Source organism: Cyprinus carpio, chromosome B17 (genome assembly GCF_018340385.1).
Source record: "Cyprinus carpio isolate SPL01 chromosome B17, ASM1834038v1, whole genome shotgun sequence".
In the NCBI taxonomy this organism is placed as follows: Eukaryota; Metazoa; Chordata; class Actinopteri; order Cypriniformes; family Cyprinidae; genus Cyprinus; species Cyprinus carpio.
This window is the reverse complement of record NC_056613.1, coordinates 8,926,143-8,941,939: the sequence shown is the minus strand read 5'-3', so window position 1 is coordinate 8,941,939 and position 15,797 is coordinate 8,926,143. Positions and strand designations below refer to the sequence as shown.

At 36.3% G+C, this 15,797-nt stretch overlaps 1 long non-coding RNA gene across 2 annotated transcripts in view; it reads right to left on the bottom strand.

Moving 5' to 3' along the window:
• The window catches only part of LOC122140131, an 84,224-nt gene that overhangs the window by 14,136 nt on the left and 54,291 nt on the right, over positions 1-15,797 (bottom strand). For both annotated transcript variants that reach the window (XR_006156836.1, XR_006156837.1), the window contains exons 3-4: positions 7,620-7,673; positions 7,419-7,525 (exon numbers count right to left, since the gene is read on the bottom strand). This is a non-coding gene — a long non-coding RNA (uncharacterized LOC122140131). The remainder of the gene's footprint in view (positions 1-7,418; positions 7,526-7,619; positions 7,674-15,797) is intronic.

Genomic DNA, 15,797 nt, shown 5'->3' with positions numbered 1-15,797 from the left:
TTCTCTGATATGAAAGTCACAGTAAAAAATAAAAAGGTGGTTGGAACTTTTCAAATGATTGGGAATATTTCAAAATTGCCAATTTATATTTACCAAATTGACTCAAAAATGAGAAATAAAGTTGCAGTTGTGACATATTAAAAGGTACTTTTTTCACAATTGTGATGTTATATCTCACAATACGACTTTATCAAAATTGCAATTTATAGATCTCACAGTGTGACTTTCTACCTCAGAAAGTCGCTTTATTTTAAACATTCTCACAAATACTATTTATTTTTTATTCTAAAGGCAGAAACAGGCTTCTATACTAATGTTTACATCCTGTGAAAACTCACTTACTATTGCTTTAGCATGCAACAACCACAACGCACAACACATCCACGCTCACCCATGCTCTGCCATTGGCCACAATACTCTCCTGATCCTGAATCAGGTCTTTGGAAGCCCTCAAGAGGCTGAGCAGTCGCACATGCCTTTGCATCTTCTGCATGGGCTAGTCAAGCGGCTCACCTTTGGCTCTCACCGAATTAATCAAACTGCCCTTGGTGCTCTAATTGGATGACAGTCATTCTCCTGCCCTATACACTGAAGGTGTACGTATTCAAGGGGGGAAGGTGGGGATTCCTATGTATCTTCATATATTCTGTGCACCTTTCACCTCATCTACGTCTCAGTCTCCACCACCCTCCATCCCGACCCCTCATTTTTTATCTGTCTCTCACACTTGAGGTGGAGTTGTGTGAAAAAAGGGCTGGTAGCAGGTCTTTAGGGCATCTTTTTTTTCCTCGCATTTGATTTTTTGTCTGTCTAAAGCACATGCAGGGATGTAGGTGGCCTCTAATGTACAGCACACCGCAGCGGAGCAGTCAGGGAGGTTATGGTGCACAATGCATCCTGGGAGAAGCGTGCGAGCGAGAAAGACGACCTGTCTTCCACACCGACGCCTCCTCTCCAACAGCCATTTGCATCCCCTTAGAGGTCACACACTTGTCTGTGGAGGACGAACCGAAGACAAGCAGACAGATCACTTTCACTAACATAATCGTGTTTGTTATGGCTGAACGATTGAGACATATGCTTCCAAGATGCAAAATGGGATGCTTGTGTTTTATGCAGGGCACATTTGATGGAGTCTCAAATGAAAAAAGACACTTCTGTCTACGTTTCAGAACGTGGTATATTCGATATATGTATATCCAGTGGCCCCAAAAGCCCACTGTGCATTAGCACAGAGTCTGGAACCACTAAATGAGAATTAGCTCTTACCTTTATCGGAAAAATGTAGAGTGTTTCAAGTCGTCTGTTGTATAATGTCAAATCAAAATGCTTTATCTTTGATGTTGCTGTACATTTTTAAAAGGGCTGACATGCACCTGCTTTTAGGGAGCTCCACTTGATCTTGACACCCTTAGTGCAACATAAAATGTGACCAAAAAAATAATAAAATAAAATGAAGAAGAAAAAAAAAATGCATCATTACATTTTCAACAATAAACACTACACATTTGTAGGAAATTAAATGAATAAATGGTTGATAATGGCTGTTCAATCAAAAGGGGAACTTTTTTTTACACGAAAAGGGTTGTGGATTCATAACCTGAACTAATAATCAGTTTCACAACACACACACAGTAAATACATTTAATATTAACATACATAATTATATATATATATGCTAACAATCTCTTAATGTTGTCTTTTTTTGGAGGTATGACATGGGTGGTGCTATAAGCAGAAGGTGGGACATCTATCACTGTCACTCAGGACTACCACAACTAATTATACTCTGGCCTAGTCCTGGCCACAACGAGCCTGGATCACAACCAGACCTCATTGTACAGCTTAAGACAAGCTACAAATAGGCTAGTACATGATATTATTGCTTATTTTGTGGTTGGTGGGAGCAATTAATTCAGTTCATAGAATACAGACATGTTTCTTGACTCTACCATAGATAAAATACACATTTCCTGTCTCGGTTCAAAGTGAAGTGAAAAGCTGTAAAACCTGACCACTACAAGACCTGAATATGCATTTCAGATTTATGCCACTATTTGGAGGCTTTGTGGAATAAGAATGTGCCTGAAAGATTTTCACAGTTCAAGGCACTTACAGGCAAACGTGTCATCTGCAGTTGCATTGTGCGAGTGAACCTTGGAAGAGCTTTCAGTGGCTAAAGCAAGGTGAGAGCATTTTTAAGCACAAGATTGGCCACTTGAGAACAGCGACCTATAAATGATACACATCTGTAAATGGATGCAGCTTCTTTCCTTTTTATCCATGGGCCAAAATCTGAATAATTGAAAAGAGACGCATCTTGTGTAAGTGTCTGGAATTTTAAACATTAATAGCGCTGCATTCCCTGGACAGCTCCAGCTACACTGAAACCACAAAATGATATACAGTTATATGAGTACTGCCATTTAGAGCACAAGAAAGCACTTCCCAAATTATTTAAATCACCAGAATATATGTCATTGACCACATTCATCCATGCAAAAATACCTCTATGGCTGAAAGAGTGATTACACAACACATTATGGATCTACACGGGCCTCATGCATCTATTTTTCTGAGGGGATCCAGCAGCGGTTTTGCTGCAGCCCTGATACCAGAGGTGAAAGGAAACCAAACACAGTTTGACTATTGAGCAGACATATTTAATATTTTTATTAAAACAATAATAAAAACAAATTATATGAAAGCGAGACAGAGAGAAAGAGAGAGAGAAGAGATTTGGCACCATTATTTGATCAAAAATACTATATTAAAGAAAAAAAGTAATTTTGTTAAATATTACCACAACTAAAAAAAACATTATTCCAGATACTGTTTTCAGGATTCTTTGTTGAATAAATAGAGCAACATTTTTGTTTTTCAAAATACAAATTAAAAGTTAAATTCAATTCAATTCAGTTCAAGTTTATTTATATAGCACATTACCACTGCAAAGCAGCTTTACAGAAACTTAAAGTTTCTACATTATATTTAGGAGTATCTTATCAGTGGTGACCATGTCAAGTTGATGTCCATATCAAGCAGTTAGTTAATGACATGTAATCAAACAGACGGTGAACACTATTGACAGCAAGGATTATAAGTTGCAATAAAACTTAGCCAATAGCAAAGTTTGGTAAAAAATAAATAAATAAATAAAAACCTAACATTTTCCTTTTTAGAAAAAATGCTGTACTGGGTAGATTACTTGCAAATTCACTGATTCCATATTACATTGAAGGGGTCAATTTCAAGTTTTCCTGTCTCTTTGGAGTGTTACAATCTGTTTGTGAATAGATAAGATCCCAAAAGTTGCAAAGACTATAGTCTCAAACCCAAAAAGATATTCTTTATAAAAGTTAAGACTCATCCACACCCTCCTAAAATGCCTCATTTAAACACGCCCCCCACATATTTGAAATCTGGATATTTATCTTACAAAAACGCATGGATTCGCTACAGGTGGCATTTATTCACCCCCCGGAGCCGTATGGGACGTTTTATTACAGATGTGTGCACTTTATTTCACGTCTTCTGAACTGTTGACAACAAACACCCACTTACCCCCACTGAAAGGTTTGGAAGAACAAGGACAATTTTTAATATAACTCTGATTGGATTCATCTGAAAGAAGAAAGTCACATACACCTAGGATGCTTCGAGGGTGAGAAAACATGGACGAATTTTCATTTTGGGGTGAACTAACCCTTTAAGTTGTATTTACAACACTTTTCCAGAACAGTTCAAACCAAATATTCAGATGTGTGCAGCGCATTTTATGGATGACATGGACTGTTTCCTGGGAGAGTAGCCTACAATGCCGGTGTTCTGACAAATAATGCTAACTCGCAGCCTGTAAGTACGTTTTCATATTTAAAGGATTTGCCACTGATGATTCAAACACGAGTTTTGAGCAGTGTAGAATAGCACTTGTTGTTTGTCATTTCTCCGATCACAAATGCAGACATGGTTTTATGTTTATGTGGCGCGATGCAACACAACGTGTAAAAAGACAGTATAAGTCATTATAATCAGTAATTATGTCCTCACTGGATGCTACAAATGCCTCCATTGTAATGGTTTTTATTGTTTTTGTTTCACTGCACCAGAACACGGCATCACAGTATGGTAAGGGGTGTAACATTTCCTTCACAGGCTTGAGGTATTTGGCCAATCACAACGCACTGGATAGCTGGCCAATCAGAGCACACCTCACTTTTCAGAATGATGAGCTTTGTAAAAATCGTCATTTCAGAAAGGCGGGGCATAGAGGAGAAACAGTAATGTACAGTATGTGGAAAATAATGTGTTTTTTAACCTTAAACTGCATAGACACATTGCATTACACCAAATACACGAATAATGTTCTTTTTTAGCAACATCATATGACCCCTTTAAAAAAATTTTTAGCTGTAATGTAATCCATTACATAACACTTTTCAGGTAATATAATCAGACTATGTTTAGATTACTTTTGACCTAACTAGTTTATCACACTGATTTAAATAGGACGCTCTTGTACCATATTGATATATAAATACAAACAGAAAGAAAATATATTCTATTTGTTGTTATTAACAATATGGAGTGCATTAAATATCATATTACATCAAAGTATTCCAAAATGGGGCTTGCGAAGGAACTGCAGGGGGTTCGTGAGTTTGATGAAAAGCTAATAATTAATTAAATCATAAAATGTAAAATTAAAAAGTATATTTAAAATTACAAAAATAAAAAAATTAAATATTATACCCGTTTACCTGTATGTCATGTGACCATGTGAATAGTATGTAATCAATAAAAATGCAATTAATTAAAATGTAATATAATCCAATTACAAGTACTTAACTTTTGGAACCTGACTATGTCATTCAGAATACATGTAATCAGTTACTACCCAGCACTGCATACATACATATAAAGCAGCACAACTGTTTCCAACACTGACAATAAATCAGCATATCAGAATGATTTCTGAAAGATCATGTGACACTGAAGACTAGTAATGGCTGATGAAAATTCAGCTTTCCCACCAAAGGAATAAATTATATTTTCATGTGTATTGAAATAGAAATCTGTTATTTTAAATTGTAATAATATTTCACAACATTACTATTTTTGAGCAAACACATGCAGCCTTAATGAGCATAAAATCTTATAAAATCTTTTTCTCTCTCACACACACACACACACACACACACACATTTATATATATCAGTTTTAATGGACATGACACTTATGGATCAAGACAGATATTTTTAACCCTACATGTCACTGTTAAAATAAAGTGGAAGATAAAGTTCTTTTCTTGGAGAAAGTACAGGAGCGGCTAGGAATTCCCTCCAGCTGTTCTCTGGGCATCCCTTAACCTGCAGGGTTTTTATTGATCGGTGTCTAAAGACACAGATCGACTGTCAAATGTTCATTCAGATTATCACAGGAAAGACTGACTCATGTATGACCTCAAGCAAGATATTCATTTTTAAGATCGGTGCCCTTTGCTGCCATTAAACAGCACTGGCCAGACACAGTTAACAATGGGCTGCTTTATTCGAAACATTATCTTTTATGACAGCTAAGTGGGGCATCAATAAAATCCTTTTTTCAAAAAAAATATTGCCACTTGTTTTGGTTAACTGCTAGTCCCTTACTGCAATAACGTATGGATCTCTGACATAACAGTTCATTTTTTTCCACCTCCCACTCTTATCTTTGTGGCCAGGTCTGTCAGAGTTTTACTCAGCGTGATCAATATCACACAAGCAGTACTGGTGTTTAACGTCCTCTTGGTGGTTTTAAGCAGGTGTAGCTTTGTTAAAAGGTGAGCAACCTTTATGTTTGTCGGGTTCTAAATGCATCTGATGATCACGGCAAAACGCACAACAAATGCTTTATCTGCAAGTGTCAGTTAGATAATAAAAATGCAAAATAAACTGGAATGAAATGCGGCTCGTCACAAACAACCACAAAGAAAGGCTGTGCTCAGTTCCTGGTGTGGGGCTGATCGAGGGGCCTATTTAAGAGCCATTATCAGAATTAGCAGGAAAGCCTTTTAAAGACAAGAAGCACAACAAAAACCACCAAATAACTGCCTCTGTTTTCTTCTTCCCTTGTGTTTTGGAACTTGCTAAAAGGGTTGCAGAGTTATGGCTAATCGTTCAAGAACGTGGTATCAGTGCTTTGCATAATGTGTTCACCGGTGGTCTATAACAGGAGGCAATAATGCAGCGTTTTCTGCAAGCTTATCATTTGTGGTTTTGTGGCCAAAGGCACATCCAGCCACCAAGAGCATTATGGTCAGAGGAGGTGACGTGGTGAGTTTCCTGATGTTCAACTGTTATTTCCTCTGTTTAATTAATAATGAAATATTCCTACATTAACAATGAAATTAATCAAATCAAATCAAATCAAATCATCATACCGTTGGCATAGCATCTGCTTTTTGTGAGCATGGCAGACATTAAACAATAGTGCTGCAATACTGAAAAACAGCAGTTAATATCACGTTTCAGAGAAAAACCGACCACTTTGTATGTTTTTTTCTCCACTGATAAAAACAGTGCCAAAAGGCCTATCAGTCTGTCTAAATATGACAGGATGTTCATCTTGTTTACACGACAGAGCTAGCAATACCGGCTAACTTTAACAAAATCCTTCTTTCTGCTGAGAAGAACGGTCTTTAACACCAGAAAAGACTTTGAGATTGGCTGCGCATTTTGACCGAGGAACAGTGTCTCACTTAATTGGCCTTTAGAACAGAAAAATGGACATCTCATGAGATTCATTTTAATTTGCATGAATAATGTGGAGGTGATACTATGTGATGCACTGAGATCTGAATACACACAATATCATTCAAACCACAGAGTATATATAAAGCAGCGGTTCTCGTCAGTTGAGAAGCGTGGCACTGAACACGTCTAATGGCAGAGGGCAAATCATGGGCAGGTCTTTCCCATGGCCTTTCCAATGATCAAGAGGAAGGAGGAACATTCTTCATAAAACTTCAGATACAAAAGACAAACTGTCTCTCACATGCCCCCTGAGACTGGAGAACATCATCTCTTGAATATTTCACGGCTGTATCAATGTCAGAGAACATTTCTTGCTGACTCCCTACTGCTCAGCGTTAATGAATATTAAGCAGGACATTTTCCTTTGGGTGAAAGGTCCCTTTATTTATTCTCTTTATTGTTTGAAAGCCATCCCTGATTCCATATTTCAGAGCCGCAGTCTTTCCACTCATTTATTTGAGACCTGCAGATCTTTCGTTTGGGCCGACTCGCACATAATCCTTCATGTGCTGACACTCATGTTATAGCATGAAAGAAGTCACAAACTCAGAGGAAAGGAGAACAGGCAAGTATCTGATTTGTTCATTGATTAATTAATGGTGTAAAAAGACTACAAATGCTCACCAGCTTCACAGATCTGCTCAGTCGTGACGTCAATTTGTAGGCCAACCTGGAAGGTTCATTCATCTCTCGAATTTCAAATGTTTTTCCACAATGCTGGTTATGGATTTCTGTACCAAAAAAAAAAAAAAAAATACAGTACATCAGCAGTTTTGTGCAATAGTTTTACAATTAAAACTAGCTTTAAAAATACTTTAAAAATACCTGAGGGAACTCACAGTCCAAAAACAAACCTCCTGATTAAAGTAGTGTCATTTCCTGTAATGGAAAAGCACTGGGAGATCAGGTGACAACTATCCACTCTATTCATTTAAACACTGCTATCATATTGATGAATTTATTGCATAATAAATAAATATATCCCCACACTAAACTGGTCAAATATTAAATAAGTGCTTATCGATTTTCTCTGTATTATTCAGGTTTTGGATCCCTTCTGTCTTTGGGAATTCATCCACATATTTAAAGCACGGAATGTCTCTGGCTGAAATGCTCTAATGATTTCCATGCCCTGGGAGCTTATGGAATTTAATTTCTTGACACAAATATCAGCATCAGAAAAAGGAAATTAAAGTTATCATTACTGTCAGGACATTATCGCAGCCTCACTTAACCTGCCATTCAGTAAAATGAATTATTTATGTTCCTTCTCTTTTATTTGGAGATGGGAGGGTTCAGAATTATTCTGTCTGCTATATACGAGTTGCTATTAGGAAAAATTGTACTTTTTGAAACATTTGCACTGTCATGTTTAAATAATTCTCTACTAAAATTGACATTAACACAATTGGTGGAATAGCCAGTATAAATGAATGCAAGTATGGATGGAAAAATAGGAAGGAATGAAAGAATATGTTCTGCAATTTAAAAGCTAATGTTATATACTTAAAGGGACAGTTCACCCAAAAATGACAATTCTGTCAACATTTACTCATAAATGATGAAAGAATTGTCCTATTGGGGTGAATTAACCCTTTAACTGCATTATATTAGTGAACTCCATGTTTAGAAGTGTACATTTCCATTTTCTAAATTAAGGGAATTTTAGGTTTCAGGTTATGCACCATTAAAGCCAAATTCTTTGCCGTAACTACACAATTTGTGTTTGCTAACAGTGAGAAGCCAGTTACTGTGTTTCAGTCATTTTGTCTTTTATTGTACACACTCTGTTTTCTGACAGGTCTTATTTTCAGTATTGAGGGGTTCAAGCACAGCAATGTGTGATTACAGCATTTGAGTGTCATTCGACATCTGGAGATTCCAGACATCTGTGTGGATGAGTGACTCTATTCCTCTCTGCCTCTGCACACTCACACACATATGGTATCTGAGAAGCTTCAAAAACATGTTACCCAGCTCCTCTTTGAATCCAATCACACATCTTCACTTTTCCAAAAGAGCTTCATGTCCACGTATGCTAGTTAACAAGACAGCAGTTGCTTCTGCTAATAGACAAACCGCATACCTTCTCAATGTCCATGGAAAAAAGAAACTACAAAGATCTCTGTAAAGTTTTGATTCTTTGTGCAGACAGAATGAGATTACATTGAGAAGCAATGGAGACTACAGTAGAACAATAGATAGATAGATAGATAGATAGACAGACAGACAGACAGACAGACAGACAGATAGATAGATAGATAGATAGATAGATAGATAGATAGATAGATAGATAGATAGATAGATAGATAGATAGATAGATAGATAGATAGATATAGAATTACAGAACAACAGATAAAATGATAAATGGCAGACAGACAGACAGAATTTTTTTATTCTGTAAAACACTAGGCCAAATCTGCTCTCAAAGCAAAAAGAACAAATGAACAAAGATAAAAAGCAAAAATCAATTAACACTGGCCAAGAGTGGATCATTATATCACATGCAATAACCTGAATGATAGAATAATAAAGAGCAATTTATTTAGAATTAGGCCAGTGTGATTCCAGCAGGAGAAGATGGATGTGTGGAGATAGACAGATCTAATTAGCCTTGTAGTAAGTCCCAGTGCTATTCTCCTTGTCTTCTCCAGCCGGTCTCTACAGCGGCACATTGCTGCTAATCCATGTCCACTGCTTAATGACTGCAAATCGCTGATATCTGCTGCTGATGAAATGCTGAGAAGATTAATCTCCTATCCCTTTTCACCAGAAAACGGATAACCTTGGAAGAGTGAAGTATGCTGTACATTTTCCCACTAATGTGTCAGAAAATAGATCTTCGTAATCATTTTAATAATTTCAGTTTGTTTTTTATCATTCCCACATTTGACCAGAAAGCTCTACGGGCGGTGCTAATCGATACGCTTAAGAGTTAATGGTTTTCACGATGACAAATGAACATACAGTTATAATATAAAATTAGGAAAAATGAATAAAATGCAAGGGAATTTGAGGAAGTGTAGGTGAGGCATAACTGGCAAAATAATCTCAACCTTTAAAAGGGAAAAAGGCAAAAGGGGCTGCTGAAGGGAGGGTAAATGCCCCTTTGGATGGCTGCCAACTGCTGCCATCTTAGAATTTACATCTGTTTACTTTCCAGCTTAAACCCACTCATTTCTCCACAGCTGAGGTTTGCTGACCCGTGCATCTAGCCTCTTGCCTGAAATGTAGCCCAATCTCTCTCTCTCTGTTCATCCTTGTACTTTTTAATGTACATGTAATATATAGAAAGATTAAAAAATCACAATAGAATATATTTTTTTTTAAATGTTGGCAACCAAACAGTTTTGGTCATCAAATGAGACACTTATCAAAATATCCTCTTTTATGTTCCATATAAGAAAAAAAAAGTAATTTCATTTTAGAATGAAACAAGGTTGACTAAATCATAACAGAACTTTCCTTTTGGACTGAATTATCCCTTTAAGTCCTAATATACAAATGTGTGTTTCCTCTAGTTTTGTATGTTGCTTGTAAACACCAAGTTTAAAACCTCTGAAGTATTTATATATTTATTTATTTATTGTAAAGGCTACAATCTAAATTAGTATTCAAATGCAACATTTTTACCAAATTAACATTCAAATATTTTTAAAACAGTATGTATATATATTACATAAACATACAGAAGGGTCACCAACGTATGGAATAAAGGTAGATCTCAGGGCAAGTTAAAACAATATACATTTATACAATTTATTAGATATAATATTTAGTTTTTCATGAATTGCTTTAACTTCCAAAACTGTGTAGCTGAAAAGTCTATAATAAACAGTTTAATGGCAGTTTTAATGGCCACTATTTGATCAACATGGTTTTAAAAAAAACTGTTCCTTTTATTCCTGGGCAATAACAGTGGAAAGGTTCAGCCTTTGTAGCTTTTAAGTTTGTGCCTATATGCAGAAACTGATCAAAAATAAACTCACATATAAAAAATGTGGCCTTCTGAGTCTTCATTTTATTCTTCATTTTTATTATACTTGTTACACTAATTTGTTGCCTTTTATGTTATTGCATTTATCGCCCTCATGAGTTATCGCCCTTATGAGTTCACATTATGAACATCTTAAATCATACTACAAAAATGTGCATTAATGCATCAATTTTAGAATACTGTTAATCAGCAGAAGCATACTAACACCAGTTTTCACTGGGTTACATTCATATTAGAACCTTGGATAGGGACTGGACACACGAGCTGTCATGAAAGAGTGTTAGACCACAAGGGGGAGGAAAGGGCCGGCTGTTAGCCATCCTTCTCAGCTCCACCGGCGAGAAGGAGGGAAGTCTCACACATGCTTAAACTTTACTGGAAACACTCCACAGAGATTGGATTAAATCTTATTGTAAATTCAGACTCTGCAGTAGCAGTCATTCCAAACAATCATTCCAAAATATTTTAACACCATTTATATAATCTACCAGAATAAAAGCTTGTCCTAAAAACTGGAATGAATGAATGAATGCAAATAAATAAATAAATATGTTTACAACAAAATATTTCCACAAAAATATCAAGACAAATCTTGAAGTCTGCTGCCTGTGACAAAATTGGAAACAACTGTGGAAACAAACTCATGTTGTTTTATAAGCCTTCACCTAAACTCATCTGAACTGATAATCCCCTTCACAGTTAACAAAAATTTGTGTTCAGATTTGCGTTTGCCTTAAAGCAAGGTTCACTTTTCAAATTGCCAAGACTTGTTTGCCAGGTTTTCAAAGTCATTTTCACATGGAGATACTGAACACATTCCCAAGCATTTAAACTTATCTAGCTACTCTAGAATCACTTCATCTCTGTAAGCGGCTCCATCTGCATCTCTCGCTCTCAGTACGACCTTCTACCGTGGACCCAGCAGAGGCACAAGATCTGTCAAACTCCCCTAAGAATGCCCTTATTCTCCACCACATCACAGTCTGATCTCAGATGATTATTCGTTAACTAACTCTACTTTAATTAACTCCTGATTAGGTATTAATAGCAGACTCCGGGTTGCATACTAGCAGTTGATGCTTTTATTAAGTGGATTAGCCCCAGTGTCATTTTTTCCCCCTCTATGTCTTTACTCAAGCTACAGTCTTCTCTCCCCTTGAGTCCTTGGCACTTGGCCAGGAGAAATGTTCTGCTAACAAGTTTCTTCTTGTGGTCACAGGCGTAAGCTATGAGGTGTGAGGAGAGCTGCAGACTCTTTGTCCTACTAGGTTGTCTGTTTTAATATTAATGGAATAAAAAGGCTAACTTTAAATGGTCAGATCACAATAATTAGCCTGGGGTATTTAAATATCTAGGAGGCATCAAAGATCTGAGAGTTGTGGTGTGGTGCAGTGTTGGAAACAGCATCTTGCCAAGCAACAAACATTCATTCATATTCATAATTCAGAGGTAAATGGTGTAATTTCTGCTTCCCCAAGTGGCACCAAATGAACTGTGTCCTGAAAACTCTTCTCATTTGCCACAGGGACTTTTCTGAGCACGAATGAATCATTACTAAAATGATTTTGCAAATATACCTTTTAAAAGTTTGGAATGTGTAAAATTGTTTATGTTTTTGAAAGAAATCTCTTATGCTCACCAAGACTGCATTTATCAAAAATTAAAAAGAAAAAAAAAACCTTATATTGTGAAATGTTTTACAATTTAAAATAACTGTTTTTTATTTTAATATATTTTAAAATGTAATTTTTTCCTGTGATGACCTCCAGTATTCCATGTCACATGACCTTTCAGAAATCATTCTAATATGCTGATTCAGTGCTCGGGAAACATTTCTTCTTATTATTAATGTTTAAATGCTGCCTGATATTTTTATGGAAACAGTGATGCAACTTTTTCCAGGATCTATGAACAGCAACAACAACATGTATTAATGTTTTGTATTGAAAACTTTACTTCACTTTTGATCAATTTAATGCATACTTGCTAAATAAAAGGATGTATTTCTTTAAAAATAATTATAATTCACTATGATACTACAGAAAAACAATAACAAACTGACATAAAGTCATTTTGTGATTTAGGAACAATTAGCTCATTTCTATAAAACATAAATAAAATAAAATATTGTCAAAATACTAAAAACTTTTAGCTAGTTACCTCCCAATACTTGTGTGGTGGCTGTTTATGTAAAATAGATCACTGAAAACCAGCCTAGATGGATTTGACAAACCATATTCCAAGGAGCAGTTGCAAACACATTATGCGTAATTCGATGCAAATAAGGTCCAAAACAGAAGTTCCCTCATCTAAATTTCTCTTCGGAGTTCATTAAACTTCATATTAGCCTTTAACTGACAATCATCAACGTATCCTGAAAAGCAGATTTCTGGTACACAAGACATTGTATCTTCAAATTATACCCATACAGGCCTGGAAGACGGTGTTTGTACTTTCCGGGGAATCACCGGAGATAATAACGCCACTCATTTAAGGCCAACCCTGCAAAACCTCGACCAGTACCTGTCTCCCGAGTGTCATAAAGCCCCTTTCTTGTTCTGCCTGCATGTCATAACTGGGGTTTGTCATTTGCACACAGCAGTCCTTAATTACAGGCTTTTAAGCTGCACTTCAGGACTACAAGCCTGTGAAAAGTTCTGAATTTCCTCTCCAGAGGGCTGACAGCAACTGCCGCTAAATGGGTGTAAAGCGACTAAAAAATTTCGACTCGCCCGACAAATTAGATGTGTCTGCGCCGGCCACAGATGGGTGCCGTTAACCCATCGGGACACAGTGTCACGAGATTAACGCACATTGTCTGTGGGTCTCTGTCACCGCCGCGCACCTCAAGCGGTCGGCAGCCTTCATTTAAACTAATGTAATTAGGAGCTCTCTTTGTGCTGAGTGGGTTGAGTCACATGACATTCTCACACATTTGCATAATTCTGGAGTACTTCGATATCTGCATGCGAAAAAGAAAAGAACGCTTTATTCTGTCTCCTTCAGTGTGGGGTCAGTTAAATATCACGTGCTAGGGATATAATAAAGGGTCATACTTTATCGTACACTAATATTTGGACATATCTGAAACAAGGACATCATAAAACAGTATCTTTTTCCATTCAACAGGTTTTAAAATGTTCATGCAAACACCAAAACTACAACACCTGAGCTATAAAGAACCATTTCAGGAGTTCTTTGCCCACTCTCATTCTAGGTAGAATGTGAAGCATATATACCAGCCTCAAGGTAGCACAGCAAGAACACACAATCTGGTGTTTAGCCCTACTATAAGCCCATTCACATGAGAAACTAGATATTTTACAACACAGGATGAAGTCAAATCTTTGACAATCTACACTGGAAGAGCCATTTGCGCTGAAACCGTACCTCGAGTGTTTGACCCAGATTTGGCAACAGACAAGTTTAAAGTGACCCTTTGACACACAACATCCTATGAGGGTGTTATCAGACAGTGAACACTCTTTTCAAAGTTTCCTTTCAGGCTCTTTGACTCGAAATGTTTATATTTTTGTGTTCTGTAAACTTGTTAGTGTTCACCTCCTCCATACAGACTGCGTTAAAAGAGCTGTATTAAAATGTCTCATAAAATAGCTCAAGTAGGGTTTTTTCAACTATACGAAATCCTCTCACCAACTTCAGCCATTCCCAGCTTGTCCTTTCCTTCATATCACGCTTGGTTTTGTTTTGCATAAATGTCAACCTTGCTGCTTGAAAGCATTTGCATTGATTTACATTGAGGTTTTTAACATGGCCATTATAAATCTGTCACCCTCAGGACACCCCTACCCAAGCATTCATCCACCTATGACATATTTGTTAAGAGCATTTTGGACGTAGGCCAGGAAAAGCCACTTCAGGATTATCTTAAGGTTTAGCAGGAGTGATGAGTGAATTCCGGCTTGAGTAGACATATCAGACTGCGGCTTTAATCTCTCTGCTCACACTTCTCTTTTTCTGCTTCCTTTCCTTTTCTAGCCAGATTTTAAAAACAAAATACATCATATTAAACTTAAAGAGGTGAAGTCAAAATATAGTTTTATTAAACCATTCTCTAACTCCATTTTTTCTAGCCCTTAGAAAAACAAAGTTTTTGCTTCTATTTCTGTATGTAATTGACCTCTTATGATTGGTTATCCTCTTCATATGTGGTGAAAAATCTCACACGATATGCTGATGCAAATGATGAGCAAAAGGTAATCGGTTGACAGAGTTCACTAAAGTTTCTGTTGTCGATGCATTTTCAATGGCAATAGTCACTAACTGCAACAGAAGGCGCTCCATCTTGTCCAGCGGGTTTCCGCTCCTGCGCCACATTCACATCGAGGCTCGGTTTTAATCACTCTGCATGATGCAAGCTACAAAGGTCAAGCCCATTGATTAAGTGGATAAAAGGGTGACTTGTCATCTCTCATACAAGACAGAGAGATGCTCTATATTTTCGGCAAGGGACAGTCATTTACACAGCTAGTCGCGTGGGGTTTAGAATACACACAGACCTTCTTTATTTTACTATGAAAAGAACATTTCCAACCACACTTTTTAAGGGAATGATAGTGATGCCTCAGCCTTTCAATTCTTTAAAATACTACCGTGGTAAAATCACTGCAATGCATGGTCTGTCATGACTTATTACATTTATAAAACAGAGGCAGCAGCAACATGTTTATGTTGTAAAATAATTGTAATAAGCCAATCAAGTTAGGCTGTTTACAGTTTACATGTGCAATATTAATTGATTATAATAATTATTAACAATAGTCAATAATGTATTTATATTATGGATAAAAATTAATTCACATTATTAATAAAAATTTAAATAATCAGTCTAGAAGAAAAAAAATAATAATTAATTCTATTATTATATGAATTATTAAATGTATTATAAAATATAATTATTAAATTTATCATAAAATATAATTATTAAATATAAAGAATATTACATTAAATAGAATAACTACTAATTAGTCAATAGTTATTATTTA